This window comes from Lissotriton helveticus, chromosome 9 (assembly GCF_964261635.1).
Source record: "Lissotriton helveticus chromosome 9, aLisHel1.1, whole genome shotgun sequence".
NCBI lineage: Eukaryota > Metazoa > Chordata > Amphibia > Caudata > Salamandridae > Lissotriton > Lissotriton helveticus.
The window spans coordinates 181,713,729-181,732,215 of NC_136070.1; the positions used below are offsets into that span (position 1 = coordinate 181,713,729).

Genomic DNA, 18,487 nt, shown 5'->3' on the forward strand with positions numbered 1-18,487 from the left:
TGGATGGAAAGTGAGGCCAAGGCTGAGAAAGGTGCACAGGGCTGGCTTTAGCACTGGTGGCACCCGGTGCCACAATCTTTTTTGGCACCACCCAACCCTCACCCCCTGCCATGACCTCCTCCTCGGATTCCCTCACTACCCCCCTGAAAAAGTGCCCCTCAGCTCTCCATAGCCTCTTTCACATACATATCATTTGTTTTAAAGCACTGGTAACTGGTTACAAATCCACTCAGCTATCCACATAAAATACAGATCTATTCTTTGCAGTAGGCATCTTAACCATCTGCGCTACTTTATGACTAGTAAAAACTGCCACTAGACAAACATCCATCTCTCTCTAGCAGGAACATTAACCACAAGAGCTATCTTGACATTTTTATTGCTTCCTGAAAGCTGAATGCACAACGACTGTAGCATACTTTATTGCATGATTTAAAAAACATGTGCAAGTACAAAAGATAAAATGAAACACTTGTTGAATTTTGTAAAAATTGAGCCCCAATTCCTGTATAAAAAAAAAAGAAATAACGTCCAGCCTCCCACATGTCCAAAATAGGTACATTGCCCATGAATGATTGTATATTAAGTCCCAGAATTAGCCAGCTTATACGCCAATCCCCCTTTTTTTTTTTTGGTAGGAGTTTTGTTTTGGGCTTTCCAACAGATTTTCATGTGTTTAAGTGCCCGCAAGGAAGCTTGTCCAGCTATTGTGGAGGTCCTGAAGTCTGTGTAGCTGCCTGAGGTGGCGGTCGACTTGTCCCCTCCTCCAGCTTTTTTGGCTGCCTGGTCCATAAACCTTACCAGTGCGCAGTTTAAATTTGTGTTCCGGGGATTAAAAACTTGCCAATACTGCAGCTCTACACGATCTGACCACCTTGATGTTCCAGCCCCTCCGTAGAAGGGACCTTCTTTCCTTTAAGAGGGTTGGACATAGACATAAAACATGAATTATATCTTCCCTATGATGCCCACAAAGCCGACATGGTTCCTGGGCATGATCTCTTTTCCATTTGGGAAGGTGGCAAGACAAGGGGATCACCCCTAATCTTAATTTTAAGAAGCATAGGTTAGTGTGTACACTGAATGGTAAAAGTTAAATAGCTCTGAGGAGTCAACTGATCATATGATTTAAGGGGCATCCAACCGTGGCTTCTGCTTGCAAGACTTGCTTTGTCTTCCATGGAGGAGAGCTTTTTTGCGCTTATTTTTGCTAGCCTTTTGAACTCGTTTTGGCTGACTTGCATGTCCCATACATCACTCAGACATAAGATTTTTAACCCGCTTGTCAAGTAGCAGTACCCCGCTAGCCATCGTTTTGTATTCAGGTTGGCCCATAGATGTTGCGCTAGGCAGTCTTCATTTGACATCCTCAGTTTGTGGCAGCTCACTAGAAAGGACATCATTCTGCCCAGTGATTGTTTACAGATTCCGAATTCCAGCCTGATTTGTGCTGGGGACGTGTTTGGAGGTAGCTGGAAGACTGTTCTAAAGATTTTTGCTATGATTTAGTCTGGTTCGCCACTATCCAAACATTTTAGCGCCTCGCTTCCGTATGTCAAAGTTGGGATGATTTTTGCCTGTGCCACCTGGAGTATTGGAGCGAATGTTGGACCAACTAATTTCCTAGAGGAGAGCGAGTCAACAAATGCACAAGGAATTCTACAGCAGGTGCTTTGTTTTCATAAGTTATTGCTAAACACAGCGCTCACGCCCCCCTCCAGGTCAGCGCCCAGTGTGCCTGCACCATTGCACTGCCCTAAAGCCGGCCCTGATGGTGCATAGAAAATTACGCTGATGGAGTGGTACAACAGGAGAGAGCTACAGACTGGGAAACGTAGGGGCAGGGAGAGTGAATGGCAGGTAGTGGTGCACAGTGGGGCATGCACAGACAGGGAGGGGTACAGGGCAGGTAAGCCCATGTAGAAGGGCAAGCTTGGAGAGAAGTGGTTGGGCATGGAGAGGTATGGGCAGGGTGAGGCGAGGTGTGAACTCAGGGGCAGAGTAACTAAGATTTGACACAGTGCGATGCAGCAAGACAACTTGCTGCGCTGCATCAAAAGTAGAGGGCAGGAAGGTGCCATGTCTACTAAGATATGACACAATCCTGCTGTCTTTCTGCGCAATGCACTAGTGGCTGCTAAGCACCAATGCAGGCACCCTTGCACTGTGGTATAAAGGTGCCTGTGTTGCAGCCAGGATTGTTTTTGGGCAGGAAGGAAAACCTTCTGTGAGGCTTTTTCCTCATTCTATGTGTGCTGCAGAATGTAGAAAGAGGATTAAACATTTTTCTCCTCATTACGGCTCCCCTGGGAAGACTTAGCATTTTGACGCATTCGCAGTTTTGCTATTGTTTGTAAAACTGTGAACGCCCCAAAAACCATGGGTGGATGCATGGGAACACCCACACCCCACCAATGTAAGGCCTTCCCAGGGGCTGGCCGGGCGGGGGGTGTAGAAAAGTAAAGCCAACTACTAAATTTATGTCTTTCAAACTAGCAATTTCTTGGAATTATTTCAATTAAATGTGCTTTCCCTATTGCTTTATGTGCACCCTCGTTTCCAGTTATTCTCTGCAAAACATGAGATTTGAAGACCGTTAATTATGTCTTTCAGTTGTTTAAACTGTAAGAGAAGGGCTTGTTGTAATGCTTCCAACCAGGGTGAATGATAGTAATATTCTTGCCTCCCAGACTAGAGAGAATCAGTTCACTCATAGAAATGATCCTCAGTGGTTCTTTCCTTCTGTTCGGAGCTGAAAGGATTTTGACCTAATGGCTATCTGATGGGAGTTTGCGTGGGCTTGCCGACCAGCTGGATGTGAATGGTCCATCTCTCACCTTGGAACAGTTATCACTCGGGCTGTTGCAGACTCTGGCTCCCTTTTCGAATGAATATTATATTGAGGTGATAGCAAACTGTGCTGGGATAGGTCAGTAGTAAACTGGGCTGGATTGGGTCACAAGGGGTGGAGTTTAGAGGCAGGAAAGAGATCTAAGTGTTCCCAGGCCCTGCTTTAAGAACTTCTCGCTATTTTCCATGTTTGGGCACAGCTGCTGCATGGACACCAAACTGGAACCTTGTGAAGGATGTGTGTGAGAGAGAGAGAGAGAGGACCTTTTGAGAAATCCCCTTAATTTCACTGCCATGACTCTCCACCCTTTGTAGTGTTGTGTGCTGAGACAGAGGGTCTGTGACTCCACAGCACAAGAAGCATGCCGCTAACGGGTCGAGCAATGAGAAACAAGGGCCGGGCATTCTGCCTGTGTCTTCTCCCATTTCCATGTGTGCAATCCATAAAGTGGGATGAAAAAGATGGGAAGTGGGGAGGGGGGAGGGGGGGCAAAGTGGGTGATGCCTAAGGCCCTATCACTTAGATCCCTTTACATGAGGAAACGCGGTGGCCTCCATAGATAAGGACATCGTCCTTTAAAGACATGTGAATTGGAGCTCTGTGCGAAGACATTGTCGCCTGCCACCTGTATGTGGCCTAGATTCTTACCGTGGATGGAGCACCATTATAACCTATTCAATCACACACAAGTGTTTGCTGTACAGTGCACATCCTGATTTCATGTGTGGATGGGGTGTCATGTCATAAGGAAGAACAAGCATTTGCAATGCAATCGGTCTCGCCTTAGGGACCTTATATGTATTTAGCTATGCAGCACATTAGCCTGGGTGCTAAAACATCTACTGTTCTTTAACATGGAGGGAAAGTAAGCACCAAACTGCGTGATACACCAGGTATGGGAACACATGGAGAGAAATATTGCCTTTCAGCGGGAAATGGTATAGTCCAAACCTCTGTTTTTATTATAAAATCAGGGCCGGTGGTGGTCATATCACTGAAAATATAAGATTTGAACAAAATATCATTGTCCATGGGTGCTTGTGGAAGGCAATTTCGATGGACTGGAATCCAGAGAATGGTAAAGTGATTCTGGTATTTTAGTGACCTCTGCTGGTCGTTTTCTATCAAGAAAGTTAAATAGAGGCAGTTGCCAGAAAAATTAAAAAAAGAAAGTTCCTCAGCAGAAAGCAATTCTGGTACTTTACTGACCTCTACTGGTCATTTTCTATCAAGACAGTTAAATAGAGGCAGTTCAACAAGCAGAAAGCAATTCTGGTACTTTACTGACCTCTATTGCTCGTTTTCCATCAAGACAGTTAAATAGAGACAGTTGAACAGAAAAAAGTCCCTAAGCGGAAGCAGACAAGTCCTAGGGATGATCTCCAGAGCTGACACAGTACATACACATATAAGTATATACTAAAGTATATACACAAGAGTTCTCGAATGTTTGACCTAAAAAGGGGGCCCAGTGAAATACAATATTTGCCTAGGATCACACAATTTTCTGGCTTTACTTTGTGCAGCTCAGCCACTAGATATCACTCCGTCTTCTTTTTTAACATCAAAGGTTTATGCTTTATTATACTCTCAGACACCCTCATACTGTGCACATGAGAGGGCAGGCTACTTAATGGTGATTAAACTCTCACCAGTCCTTACAAAACATGGACCGTGTTGACCTTCCAAGCGCATTAACACAGGAATTCTCTAACGATCTGTTATATACGCTTCTAATACCCTTTCACTATTTTCAACACGGTTTTCTAAAAGCGAAAACCCACTGGAAGTGCGTCACAACTGTGGTTAACAAAACTCATAAACACTCTGACATCCTCCAGTTGCACTGTGTCACTCTCACTGGACTGTCGGCCGCCACTACAGGTACACAACAGTCGCATTTCCACGGAAACATCGGCCTCGTTGAACTTCTAACTAAAACAACACTGTTTGAACCGAAACAAGCGTGAAGAATCGGTCCTTTACGCTCCCAAGAGACAAGACTGCAAGCTGAAAGGGACGCACTTCAGAGTGCAACGCGGGGCCTCAACAGGGCGACTTCAAAGCAGAAAGACACCGCAAACAAGGCTCAGGTTTCCTGTTTCCCCAGATGCATTCAAAAAGAGAGAAACTGTGAAAGATTTGACAGCCCCTGACTTCTTTGGTGTGCCCAGCACTGCCTCAGGCGAGAGGTCAAACAAGAGGAAATGCATTAAATAAGAGAGTGCATTTTAGTCGGAAAAGGTACAAATTGAAAGGGCGCCGATTTTTTACTTTGCAAAACTGCAACTTATAATTAAAAGACCGCACCAGAACAAACGACACCAAAGAAGCTGTGGATTTACGACTTATATAAGAAGAATACGGTCCTTCTTTTAAGAAACCATGTTTTTCAAATGCACCTATCTTCAGCTATAAAATGGACAAACTGAAAGCAGTTCGTGATCGTGAAAGGGCATTTGAAGTATACAGAACATAGATGAGCGGCATTCAGTTACGAGGATGTTTCCACCCCGGAGCTCTGAGTGACGTAGACAACTCCAGCTTCACCCTCGTCGCCTATAACGCCGCTCAGAACCCCTCGGTGTAGAACACCCCTGTAACTGATGGCCGCCCATCTATAATTCTATACATTACCCCTAAAAACTGACGGGCTGGTACCACCACCAGAACACAAAGATCTGTGCAGCAAAAAGAAGCTGCAAACCCCTCCAGCGAAGACCCTGGTAGTACAAGCAGAAGATGAAAATGGCTTTGCACCTGGGCCTGACTCACACCCTCACTGGTTACGCGTGGTAGTCAGGGCAGGGTGGCCGGCTGGTAGGGACCTGTCCAGCACTGCACACAGGGGCATGGCCAGAGGCGGGCCTAGGAGCTTGAGAGGAGACCCCTCAGTCTCCTCCTGGGGCCAGTCCCACCGCTGGCCTCCCTCACTTCCGCTAGTCTGACGGTGAAGGCCCCTCGGGTGTCTAGTTAGCCAGTTGGTGGACAGCACCCCAGTTGATGACATTGGAACTCAACGCATGAGGACACACAGGTTGGAACTATTGAAAATTGGGAGGCTTCTTAAGCAGGCATTCAGGGCAGGTCAATATGATTCAAGCAAGGCATTAAGCCTGGTAGCCAAGCATGGTTGGGGGAGTCAAGAAAAATACTTGAGGGCCTGATAGACACCCCTTTCTGAATTGCCAGGCCCCGGCTCAGTTAGAGCACTGCATTAGTGACGCATCAGAGGTCTGTGTAGTACCCGAGTTCTGTAGCTACGTAAGGAAACGTGATTGATAATTAGAAAAATGGAAGTCAGATGAAAGAATGATGTCTCTCTATGTGGCTGGCATGGTTAGCCATCAGTCCTCATCGCCTATCATAAAGACACCGTCTAATGTCGTAATCATCTCATGCGCCAAAATAATGTTGGTCTTCGAACTTGATCTTTTCATGAAAATTGCAACTCAGAATTAATTTGGTAAAACATTTTTATGAAGCCAGACAGGTATATTGAACAGTTCTTGTCTAAATTTGGGGAAAGAGTATGTTAAGCGCCTTTGTAAAGGATTGTATCTACAGCATGGTCACTCTTACAAGATGTCTCCAGGCCACAGCCTTTCATAAAGGAACCAATGCTATTACTTTGATCCTTGCGTCAGAGCATGCTTGTGGTGTCATCTGTAGTTACTAGGGAACAATCTGTCCAACCCAAGCCTTCGCAGAAAAAAAATACTTTAATGAAAATATTTTGTTGTAATATATCAATCTTTAAATTGAAGAACCATACTGGACTGAAGGTAGGTTAGACGGTGAGCCCAAGGACCTATCTAGGCAAACATTTAAGAATAATAGCTAAACTTCTTCCAGTCTCCCTTAAGAGGTATTTATCTCCTAGTGCTCATCTACAGTGGCTAAAAATGGCAGCTGGTTATGCCCGCTGGTCTTCCAGCTACTGGTAAACCAATCTTGTGACAATATCACAATGGAAAAGAGAAAGTAGCAATACATAGCAAGTCCAAGAATATGCAAATAACTCTCTCCAGTTGTGATAAGTTGGCAGTAGAGTTGTAGCGGAGTACGGATAAGGCAATGGGATCACACGTAGCTCCCTGGCAACATCCAATAAAACAAAGAAAGTTGGGTGGAGTAATAGGAAGAGCAAATATAAGGACAGAATAGTAATAAAAGTGTACAGGCCAGTCATTCTGGGGAAACACGTGGAATCACGACCAGTAAATGCAAACTCTTCTGCTTCAAGCTAATGCGATCCCATTCTTAACCCTTATGGTTTTTTTCTTTTAAAATCTATTTTATTGATGTTTAAAAATTCCAAACAACTTTCAATAGGCGTATACCGTATCCAATCGCATGCAAGTGCAACTTGTACATTTTGCTTATGTCTCAAGCTGCATTTAAATGACAACACAAAGAGCCTCAAAAGAAAGGTGTAGGTAAAATCCAGTAGGATCTCAGGTGGCTTCAAGCCATTCTTGTAGATATGGCAGAATATCATAACACTCTCCAAAGGGTTGGGGCACATAAGAAGCTCCCGATGGGTCTCAATTGTCTCCCATTAAAGTTTAATATTTCAAACAAATGAGACTGATTCAGAGCAAGGGCTTAAAGTTTCAGTCCCACGGGGCGACATAGTTGGAAAACCAGAATGTGACTCAGTGATCGTACACTGACCGCCCCCTCCCCCTCCCCCAAGACAGAGGTGCTCGTGCAAGGACACCCCACTTATAAACAAGATACACCACAATGGTATTTAGGCGCTCTACACATATTATAATTAGATTATCACAACTCCCTGCTGTAGAATGCCAATAAATTAGGTGACATGTTAACAGTGTCTCATATCACTCGTCTACAGCTCCTAAGATATCTCAATAAAGGTGTTAATTAAGTATGTAATGGTACTCATTTACCGCCCTCAGAAGGATGGAAGGCTGCATGGCTTTGACTGATTTCAACTTGTGCTGTGCATGTCACAACAGATGGGAACTGCTATCGGGGAGCAATCTTGCCAGCGACATAATACCTGTAATTGACAATGCTTAGAAATGTCAAACTGCAAAAATACGTCATTATTGTTAACTTGGGGACACATCTACTATTATTACAGGCAACGTGGCGCAGCAGAGGAACTAGCTGCACCACGTTGTGTGAAAGGGAGAGAGCAGGAATGCTCCGTATTTACAAATATATTGAGCCTTTCTGCTGCCTCCTTGTGCTGGTGAACTGTGTGCTGCCTATGGCCAATGCAGGGACCCTTGCCCCGTAGTGCAAGGGTGTCTATGTTACAGGCGGGATAGTTTTTGTGCAGGAAGGTTTGAAACAACCCTCAGAGACATATTTCTCTTTCTATGTGTGCTGCACAATGCTGCCCTCATGGAAGAAGGCAGTAATAACGAGGAGAATTAAAGATATTTCTTCTTGTTAAGCCTCTGTCAGGTAGGCACACCATTTTGCCAAAAACCCAGGTTTACAAGTCTTTGTAAATCTATGTTTGCACCATAATAAATGTGTGGATGCTGGGGAATGTCCATGCTCCTCCCATGAAATGCCTACCTGACGTAACGTAACGTAGAGCATAATGCTACCTTGCATTACTTTGTATTTACTAAACCAAGCAGAGCCACACAAAGTGGCTTAGTGAAAGGCAACATTATTCGATTTTGCACCTGGGCTGCAACACAAAGGTGACTGAACCCCTATGCAGAATCACAGTAGATCTGGGCCTCAGCTGGATTTAATAGTTAAGCCAAAATAAGTGATTGTGGGTGGCTAAAAAGGATATGATTTACAGATGTTCTTTCTCTTAGGTCTGTGGTGAGGGTTAGAGTAAAGGCAGGAACAGGGATAACAGTTGCTGTCAGTGATTATCCTCCTTTTGGTGTTTCTTCATAATTGTCATTGTAATATATAAAGCAATTTGCATCATCACACGCTCTTCATAATCACTTTAGTGCCATGTACTTCGATATGTTTGTATTCTTCGTGCAATACAAGTTCTGAAACAAATCTTGACCATTGGCCAACATGGCTGATCTCATGCTTTCGCCTGTGAAGATACAAAGCTGAAGAGCATTAACCGCACAGGACTAGATACAAAAGGCAGATCAAACACGACCAGGGAAACAAAGTGGACACGATGTTAGCTCAAGATCAAGTTTAACCTGCTGAGTGTTATCTTCCTTCGTAGAATGGCTTGCATGGCCTGGCGTCCTACCCTTCAAGCTTGAGTTTTCACATCCATTTAATCCACTTGAGAGCAAGAACTGTTGTGGCAACTCGGTGCTCCACCCCACAGGCATGGAGACCGCTGTGCGTAGACTCCCACACGCTAGCATCAATCAAAAGCAACCACGTCCACCTCTGTAAAAATCCTATATACTGATCTTTTGGCCACAGATTTAATTCTCTCTTTGGTGGTTTGCGAACCTTTTCGTAAGTGCAAACTTATGTTTGAGGTCAGCACTGCTCATCTGTAAATGTTACCCTTGTACCGCTGGATTGTCTTCCATTTTGTTCGCTCTGCTTTCCTCAAGCATATTAGTAATTTCTCAATAAGGTCATGAGAATGCAGCACCATGCTGTGGCACCTCGACGTAGGGTCCCTTACCTGGGTAATTCCATGATCATTTACATACATATTAATGCCCAGTTTCTATATAATGCTTGTTGGAGGGGTGGTAGGCATTTCTAAGAGCGCAAGCCTGGGGTAGATTAGGGAGTAAAAAAGGGAAGCTAGAGTGAATTGCATGGCTCCCTTTTATTGGTCAATCTGAAAGTCAAGATAAGAACTCAGAGTCCAGTCCCATGATCGATAACTTAGTTTCTGGTGTACCCCATAGAGAGATGGGGCTGTAATTTAGAAGCTAGAATTCTTGCCTAATGGCTTGAGATTCCGTTGCTGGTTTCTGTCCTTAGCCCTGATGAAAGGTCTTAGGACAGATGAGGCCTGGTTGGGTGTCTGTAGAGTGTTGACTAGTCCTAGCAGTGAAGAGGTCCAGGTCAGGTCCTGCAGAGCACTCAGGGAGCGCGGGCCCACTCTTAGCTGGTGGGATGCGGTACAAAGTGCTTGTGAATTGCAGATGCTCGTACCCAGAGAGTGTGAGGCAATGCTTTGCAGAATGCGCGTGGAGTGTGGACAATGTAGAGCTCCCCCTCACCAGTGGTGGGCCCCATCATGTTCTTTCAGAGAGCTGACGAAGTGCATACCTCCTTTGATGAAGACAGGTACAGCCTTGGTTGTGTAGAGAGCTCGTGCAGTGCGGGCTCTCGCTCCACGTGGAAAGATCCGAGCACAGTCGTACTGATTTCTCATGAAAGGAAGATGCTCCCTTGACCCGGAGAGGCCCAGGTACGACCAGAGTGCTCCTAAAGTGCCGTCTATGCATCGCCCTCGCCGCCGTACCACGCATCCGAAGAGCAACCGCCGGAGGCAGATCCTTCTCCTACCTTGCAGCCAAGACATGGAACTCCCTTCCCATCTACCTTCGGCTGACCCAGGACCACCTCGCCTTTAGGAGACAACTCAAGACCTGGCTGTTCGAGCAGTAGCAGACCCCCCTTCCCCAAGCGCCTTGAGACCCTTCCGGGTGAGTAGTGCGCTATACAAATGTGATGATTGAGTATGTGTGCAGGGTAAAGCCTTCATCAATAGAATGGTTCCAGGCACAACTGAGCGCATACACTCCTTTGAGGTTTAGGCATGGCTATGCAGACAGTACATTTAATGCAGAACCTCCATGGAAGAGGCGAGGCACAGCTATTAACAGTGTGCATGCAGTGCATAACTTCCATTAACCAGTAGAGGCATAGGTGTGATTATGCATAGTATGGATTATGTGAAAACAATCTACCACCAAGTAGAGAACCAGGGTTTGGTATGTAGAAAATGCACGAGGTGCAGAGCCACCATTATTGAGGAGAGGCTCAGGTGTAGTTATGCATAGTGGGCATAATATGCAGATCCTCCATCAATGAGCAGAGGTCTAGTCGTACTATACATAGTATGGCTAAAGTGAAGACCCTCTACTGATGAGCAGAAGCCTAGGACTGGTATACAGAGAGTGAATGAAGTACAGGGTCTCCATCAGCAAGTAGACGCCTAGGTATGCTTATATATACTATGCATGCAGTGCACAGCCTCAATTGATGAGGTAAGGCCCAGGTGCTGCTATTCATAGTGTTATTTAAGTGCACAGAGCCATCGTTGAGTAAAAGCCCAGACACGGTTGGGCCTCCTAGCCAGGGAATGACAAAGCAAGCCAACTTAGAGCAAAAAGGAATGTTGATCCCACATATGACTCTTTCAGATTACTATTGAAAGACGTAGGGAGTGCCTACCCGTGCATCGCTTGTATGGCGATGACTTGGCCAATCATGGGTGGAGGAGCAGGCAAGCTTTGGGGTGAGTCCTGTTTTTGACATCCTCCCACTTGATCCTTTGGTAAGATAGCACCGATTCCTGGCAGTGCCAACTCTGCCTTTCATCCACCTGAAATCCACTAAACTGCATCCCGAGGAAACCACCTCAAGCCATGGCCCAGTATCTCCACGAGTTTGAGCCCTGAGGTACTCAGTAGAACATCAGCTGCTTTTTCCGAGACATTGCATGGTCTCAAAGCCATACAGAATCTGAAGCACTACAGAAGGAACTGCTTGGGTTCATTGACTACATGAATGGACATCTGCTCCAGCGCATTGAACCCAGGAGCTCCCGTTCCATTTTCTGTCCCACCTTTCCTCTTTTGACTCCAATCTTTTAGGGTCAGATCTCAGGGAAGATTAGGTCAGCTGGACCCTGGCTTTCTATAACTTCACTGTTTGTTTGTTTTGTCAAGCAATTAAAGGTATATAGCTCCCAAAGTCCTATGTCTCCGTTGGAACCCTCGTGCCGCAGTGTAGAAAATTTGTAGTGTGTTGGCTGAGACGTCTCAGAATCGCAGAACCTCTGGAATCGAACACTGGTCGCCCCTTGTCACTAGGGCTGGACTCCAAGGTTGTGTTGCTAAAGTAGACTAAATCCGACGCTATGGCACATCATTTAATGCTTTTATTTCCGCCTGCGGACTCTAAGCCTCGTGGGATAATCTCTCAGAGATTGGTACATTTACTACAACACATTTTAGGGCTGGCCCGGACACTGCATTAGTGGTCTTATAAGCCTCATCTAGTTAAAAAAAAAAGGAACCATAATTAAAAAACACATGCATATATTCATACATAGAGGGGGCTAGTGTTAGCCCTCCATACATTTATCAGTTCGACTATTATATACATTTTACTTCCGTCCAAAACAGCCTACAGCCTGGGGCAATGGGTCAGCCCCCTTCAGCCTTTGGCCCTCTCCCCCTATGAGGGACAGCTTCTTGCCTGATCACAATCGCCTGTCTAAAAATGGTCCAACTACAGAAGGCAAATATTTTTCTTTTCCAATGCTTTTCCTACTATTTTTTGGGTGGTTTTTACTCTCCCTTGTGTGTTTTAACTACGCCTTCAGGTTACATCTAATTAAATCCAACAATGCATTTTCTTTGCTCCACTAAGAATACAATTTTTCCTGTGATGCACATTACAGGGAAAAAAAAGGGTTTATATAAGTGTGCTTAAATGCGGAGCCTCGCTGCTGGGCCCAGGCAAGGCCCTGCTTAATGCACTTCAAGTGCAGAGTGCTTTTGAAGTGCAGAGCTCTTCTCACACACTTAAGATCCTGCCTCTGGAGTCAGTGTTTGCTCTTCATCTGCTCTGGCAGAACTCAGCATGTCGATTGTTGTTGTGCAAACACCACAAGTCAAGCTACACGTTACCTCAATGTTTAATTCCAAAGTGTTTGCAAATAATTGAAAATCCAACTTCTGTCGCATAAAGTGGGAAGAGCCGTGGGTACCAATCACGGCGTTTTTTCAGCCCCAGAGAGACACATTTGAGAAGGCTCTTGGACCTGACTGCAAGTATGGCCAACATCTCCCACCATGGGAGGTGCTAGACAGCAGCAGTGAGCAGATCCCGGATGTGTGCCTTCAAGCTATGGCTTATTGTGAACCGCTGATGGTGGTGTGGAGGCCTCATCTGTGAAAGCTCCTTAGCCTCACTGGCTCAAGGTTCAAGATGTTAGCCTAAAAAAAAAAGCCACCAAAACAATTCCACGAACGCAATTAAAATAATAGACTGCTAAGTAAACGTATTAAAGCACAGAAATCCATTGATGAGCCTAAAACAGGTCAAAAAGCAATTCATGTAAACCTCCATCGTCATCAGTCGTGGTTGGTGGGGGGGGAGGGGTGGGGGGCACCGGGATTATGCGGCAGAGGAGGACCAAATTATGCGACATTGTGGAGTAAATTGTACATAAAAAAAGCAAATTATGCAGCTTAACGCTGCACAATTTTGTGATAGCATTACTTCATTATTTTGTCATTTTTACACAGGTTACCACTGTCTGTTAAAAGGTCATTAACATTGTGGAGTAAATTGTACATAAAAAAAAGCAAATTATGCAGCTTAACGCTGCACAATTTTGTGATAGCATTACTTCATTATTTTGTCATTTTTACACAGGTTACCACTGTCTGTTAAAAGGTCATTAGTACCAGTTCAACACCCAAATAGTGCATTAAGTAACAGAAAGGTGGCCAGTCCGGGTTTGCAAACGGGCTTTGCAGCTTTTTCAGTATCATTTAATCTGTAGGAGCTACAAACAAAACCTTGGGCCAATACATATCAGGGGGAGCATCATTGCATTCTGCAAGGGGGGTCATTTCCAGTTACGCCACCGATTTACTCGTCAATATCAAGAGTAAACCTAAAGTAAGTCACAGCAACATCTTTGTGGATTGGGCGAATATATGATTATACCACGATTTCAATTACCACGCATGGCTTTACCACGCGAATTTTACATCGCAAGTGGCTTTACCACGCTGGTATTTACAACGTAGGATTTTACTACGCCTAGAAACGTCTTACCTGCACGTCTTTCTCTACGAGCCCTTACTTCCATCCTCCATTGAAACAAGCGTCAAAACACGTATACCAAAATAAAAAAAGGACTGTTTTTTTGACGTACACGGCACGTCTTTGGGGGAGGCTCTTTCCTTTTTCTTTTAAAATTATGTTCGTTTTTTTTTTAAAGTAAACTGCTTGTTATTTTTTGGGGGGGAGACCCCCCCCAGCCCCCCTCTGCCCACCGCTTGTTATTTTTTGGGGGGGAGACCCCCCCCAGCCCCCCTCTGCCCCCCAAGCCCACGCAGAACGACTCGAAGGAATACCACATCTCCCCCCCAGCCCGTGGTAAAGACGTCGTGGAAGGCACCCTGCGTGGAAGGCACCCTGCGTGGTAAGTGTCACGTGGTAAATGTTAGTAGTGGTAATGCCTTCGTGGTAAATGATGTTTCCCGGATTGGGCCCATATCCTTGAACTTCCTTAGGAAGTGCGGATTCAACGAGAGGGGGTGGGGGACTGGGCGCCCCGAGCCAGTGTTGTAAATAAGCAGTGACGCTGGTTTTAAAAGCATTCCTCGCAGCGTCTTCATGTCAAGCCTAACCGAGGTTAGGGAATCAGCCCGGGTGAACACAGAAACGTAATTCACGATTATATGCACTTCGCTGCCCAGCAGACGCGTCAGCGACCTCATCAGATGGGGTGAGGAGTTTCGGCTAGGGCGCTCGACCTCGGACCTGGGGACCTGTTCGAGTCTCGGTAACGACGCCAAAAACCTCCTGTGATTCTGGGAAAATCACTTAATCTCCCCGTGCCTAAAAATGAATGCGTGTCCTCATGTAACGTAACTGGTGCTATGTAAGGCGCTCTGATACCTGATTCCGTTCGGGTCTAGTTCGCGCTATATAGAACTCTACCAAAAAAAATAATGAAGGCAGCGCGCGCCCTGAATTCAGCTCCCATCGCTGCCAAATCAAGTCAAAGCGCCTGGTCCAATAGACACCTTTTCACATAGAGTAACTCTATAAGTTATCCCCCTCCCCCACCCACGTTCTCTCGATACTAAAGAAGGGAGTGGTGTAACGGGGCCTTGGTTTCAGGATTCTGAGAGAGATGGCACACGTTTCTCAATGCCACGAGGCACTGAGACATCTCACATGAGGGCACTCGCGCAACTTCTGCACGGTTTTTAGGGCAGCATGTGATAGAAATACCAATTGACCAGTTACAAATACTTAAAACAGGTTCAACAAGTGGGACTGTAAACTACAATGAAAAACAATGGGCAATTATACTGGGTTAGTTACAAAAAATGATAGCCACAGCACAAAGGGACAACAAAAATATATCCCACGCCACATGGTTTACAGTGTTAGATCATTGAATGGACGTAAAAGATATATGGGAAATAAACAACGCATGGGCCCTACGAAAGGAGGCGGGGCGTTTCAGGTAATTGGTCGATGTTACTGAAACAAGGGTTTTTTAATCCAAGTACTATGTAGACGGCATGTGCGACGTGCCTATGGATGACAATCTTGGGTGTAACTTGCCCAGGATCACGCCGTGCAGCAAGCACGGTTATAAACAAATATATATTTTCATAACATTCAAAATCCATAGCAACGTAGATTCTTCAACAAAATTGAAACTTTTTGGCTCTGGTGGGGACAAGGCAGTCAGTCACATATTCAAATGAAGTGTGTTTGAGGTCAATAGGAAATATTCAGTAATCATATTTGAGGTGTCATCAGAGACATGGTAATGCTATGTCTCCCTGAGCGGCTGCAGCATTTCTTTATAAACATACGTCAGTCCCCCTGACACTGCTGGTTTAGCATCATGGACACGGTCAGGTTAAGGTTAGTGCCCTTCAACAGGACGTCTTGAATACTGTTACATTCGATAATAGTAAAACCTGTTATTTACAGTGTGATAAATTAAAGCACATTATTACACGGATAAATCGTGCAGATTCAGAGTTATTTAACATAACGCCACAAATATCAGGGTTGAATTTGTGCTAATTAACATATACACCCTAATCACTAGGGCACAACCTTCTGTTTAGTCATCCATCCGGCTAAATAATGCTTTATGGAATGTATTTCACAGACAGGCCAGATAAATAACTCATTGTATCTGTGGTATTTAACATGACACAGACAGCTAATTTTGAATCTACACTATTTGAGAGGGTATCGGAAGAATGCAGTAATATTTAGCCGACTTTCCGGACACATAGTGCAGAATATGCCTATTTCACAGTACATCCGGGACAATAAGGCACAACGCTGCTCTTTTTAATAGAACATTAGGATACATAGATGCTACTATTTTAAAGGGTAATTGGGTGTCAGGATCTATAATTTTTATGTGGATTTTAAGCGCTACGTTTGACTCCGGCATTATGGCGCTATAGGAATTACTTATAAACTTATACCAGTTGCCAGTCAGTCTAGTTTTCCCTACAGCTTTGTTCCTCAGCTCGTTCGACACCTTGATAGGCCCACCTCCCTTTCCTCGTATACTTAAATACAATGTACTAATGCGGATTAAACATTATTTTAAAAAAGTGCTTTCTTGAAACCACCTAACACGTTGAGTTTGACCAAAGACTCGCAGTACAGATACGACGGTCTTCTGTACAAAAATACTTTACATAGGACCGACATTCAGCTGCCAAGGTTTGCCCAATTTACTAGCTTGCAAATGTCCTCAATATTAAAGATTAAATACATGGGTGTACATTGAAGGATTTTAACCTCTCCATCCCTAATGCGACGTCCTAGCTTAATAACAAGATTGCGAGGAGTCGGCGCTAAGAAGCGGGTGAAATGCTACATTTTGGCGCTGCCTACAAGCGTACTGGAATGAAATATACGTAGGGGTTTCGAGCAGTCACGGAGTGTGTCCGCAGTCTGTGTGAATTGCAATCTCACATGGAGCACACACAACACGTGTGCATGCACAGCAGGAAACTGTGTATGAACAGGCACGGTGTGCATAGAGAGATCACACCGATTATAGAGACAGCACGCACGGAGGGTGCAAACAACACACAGAGATCACCCTATATACTACTCGGGACACACGTGCTGTATGTCTGCGTATAACTCACAGTACAAAACATCATGCTTGCGGAATGCAGACAGAGGAGACGGCGCATAAACACAGGAGGCTGCACATACGGCATTCACAGAAGGCGCACGCACACAGCGTGCATAAGGTATACGTACATAACAGATGGAGTTAATGCACACACACACACACACACACTGCGCCTACAATAGTAAACGCATTCCTGTAGAGAACACACAGAGAGTATACACGGCATGACGCACGCCTGCATACACAGTGGGCATAGTCACTCACAAATAGGCACGTATGCATTCTGCGAGTACAGCAGACACATGCACCGCCACCGGGCATATACAGCAGACGCATGCACCGGGCATATACAGCAGATGCATGCACCGGGCATATACACAGACACATGCACCGGGCATATACAGCAGACGCATGCACCGGGCATATACAGCAGACGCATGCACCGGGCATATACACAGACGCATGCACCGGGCATATACAGCAGACGCATGCACCGGGCATATACACAGACGCATGCACCTGGCATATACACAGACGCATGCACCGGGCATATACACAGACGCATGCACCGGGCATATACAGCAGACGCATGCACCGGGCATATACACAGACGCATGCACCGGGCATATATAGCAGACGCATGCACCGGGCATACAGCAGACGCATGCACCGGGCATATACAGCAGACGCATGCACCGGGCATATACAGCAGACGCATGCACCGGGCATATACAGCAGACGCATGCACCGGGCACATACACAGACACATGCACCGGGCATATACAGCAGACGCATGCATCGGGCATATACAGCAGACGCATGCACCGGGCATATACAGCAGACGCATGCACCGGGCATACAGCAAACGCATGCACATGAACATAGAAAGACACGAGTGGAGCGCACACGCAGGGACCTTCACAGTGTCCACATGCACAGAGCGGGGTCACAGCTGACGCGGCGCTCGTGCAGGATGGATACAGACAGACCATGTACATTAGTAATCGTATGTGTAGTACACAAATAATGCACGCGCTCCGCACACAGGCGGCCTTGCTGCCGCAAACATAACCACGCACGCACGGCCGCTGCTGATGGGACACTAAAGGTGACCCCCTCAGCCCGAGACACCCGCTCCAGCTCACCTCCACCCTGAAGCACAGCGCCCACCCCCTGGCGCCCGCCCGGCTGCACACACCCCTCTCTGCTCCGGTGCCCGGGCTGTGCGGCTCCTCGCAGGGTTCACTCAGGCGGCCTCTCCCCGGGGTCTGCTCGCGCTCCTCCACAGAGCCCTGCCTGTCACTGGCCGTCGAGCTGCACCCGGGGAAGCAAGGGATCCTTGGCGCACAGCGCGTGCCCGGCCAATCAGCGGGCGCGCGGGAGGCAACAACGCGCCACCTCAGCCAATAGGCGATCGAGCTCCGCTTGGCACACATCCCTTCACCTGCAGCTTGAAGGTGCTGATGCACGAACACCCGGCAGGGGCGCCACTGCGTCCAGGGTGGTGGCACCACACCACACCACCTCGGCTCCCCAAAGACACACACTACTCCGGCTCATATAAAACCGTCTACACTAGACCAGTG

At 46.1% G+C, this 18,487-nt stretch overlaps 1 protein-coding gene across 1 annotated transcript in view; it reads right to left on the reverse strand.

The window, feature by feature from the left end:
* Positions 1-18,264, reverse strand: part of CDKL1 (cyclin dependent kinase like 1) — a 333,969-nt gene extending 315,705 nt beyond the window's left edge. Inside the window, exon 1 of the mRNA XM_078659717.1 lies at positions 18,047-18,264. The gene's annotated coding sequence lies outside the window, so the exon portion shown is untranslated. The remainder of the gene's footprint in view (positions 1-18,046) is intronic.
* Between the last annotated feature and the right edge of the window lie 223 nt (positions 18,265-18,487).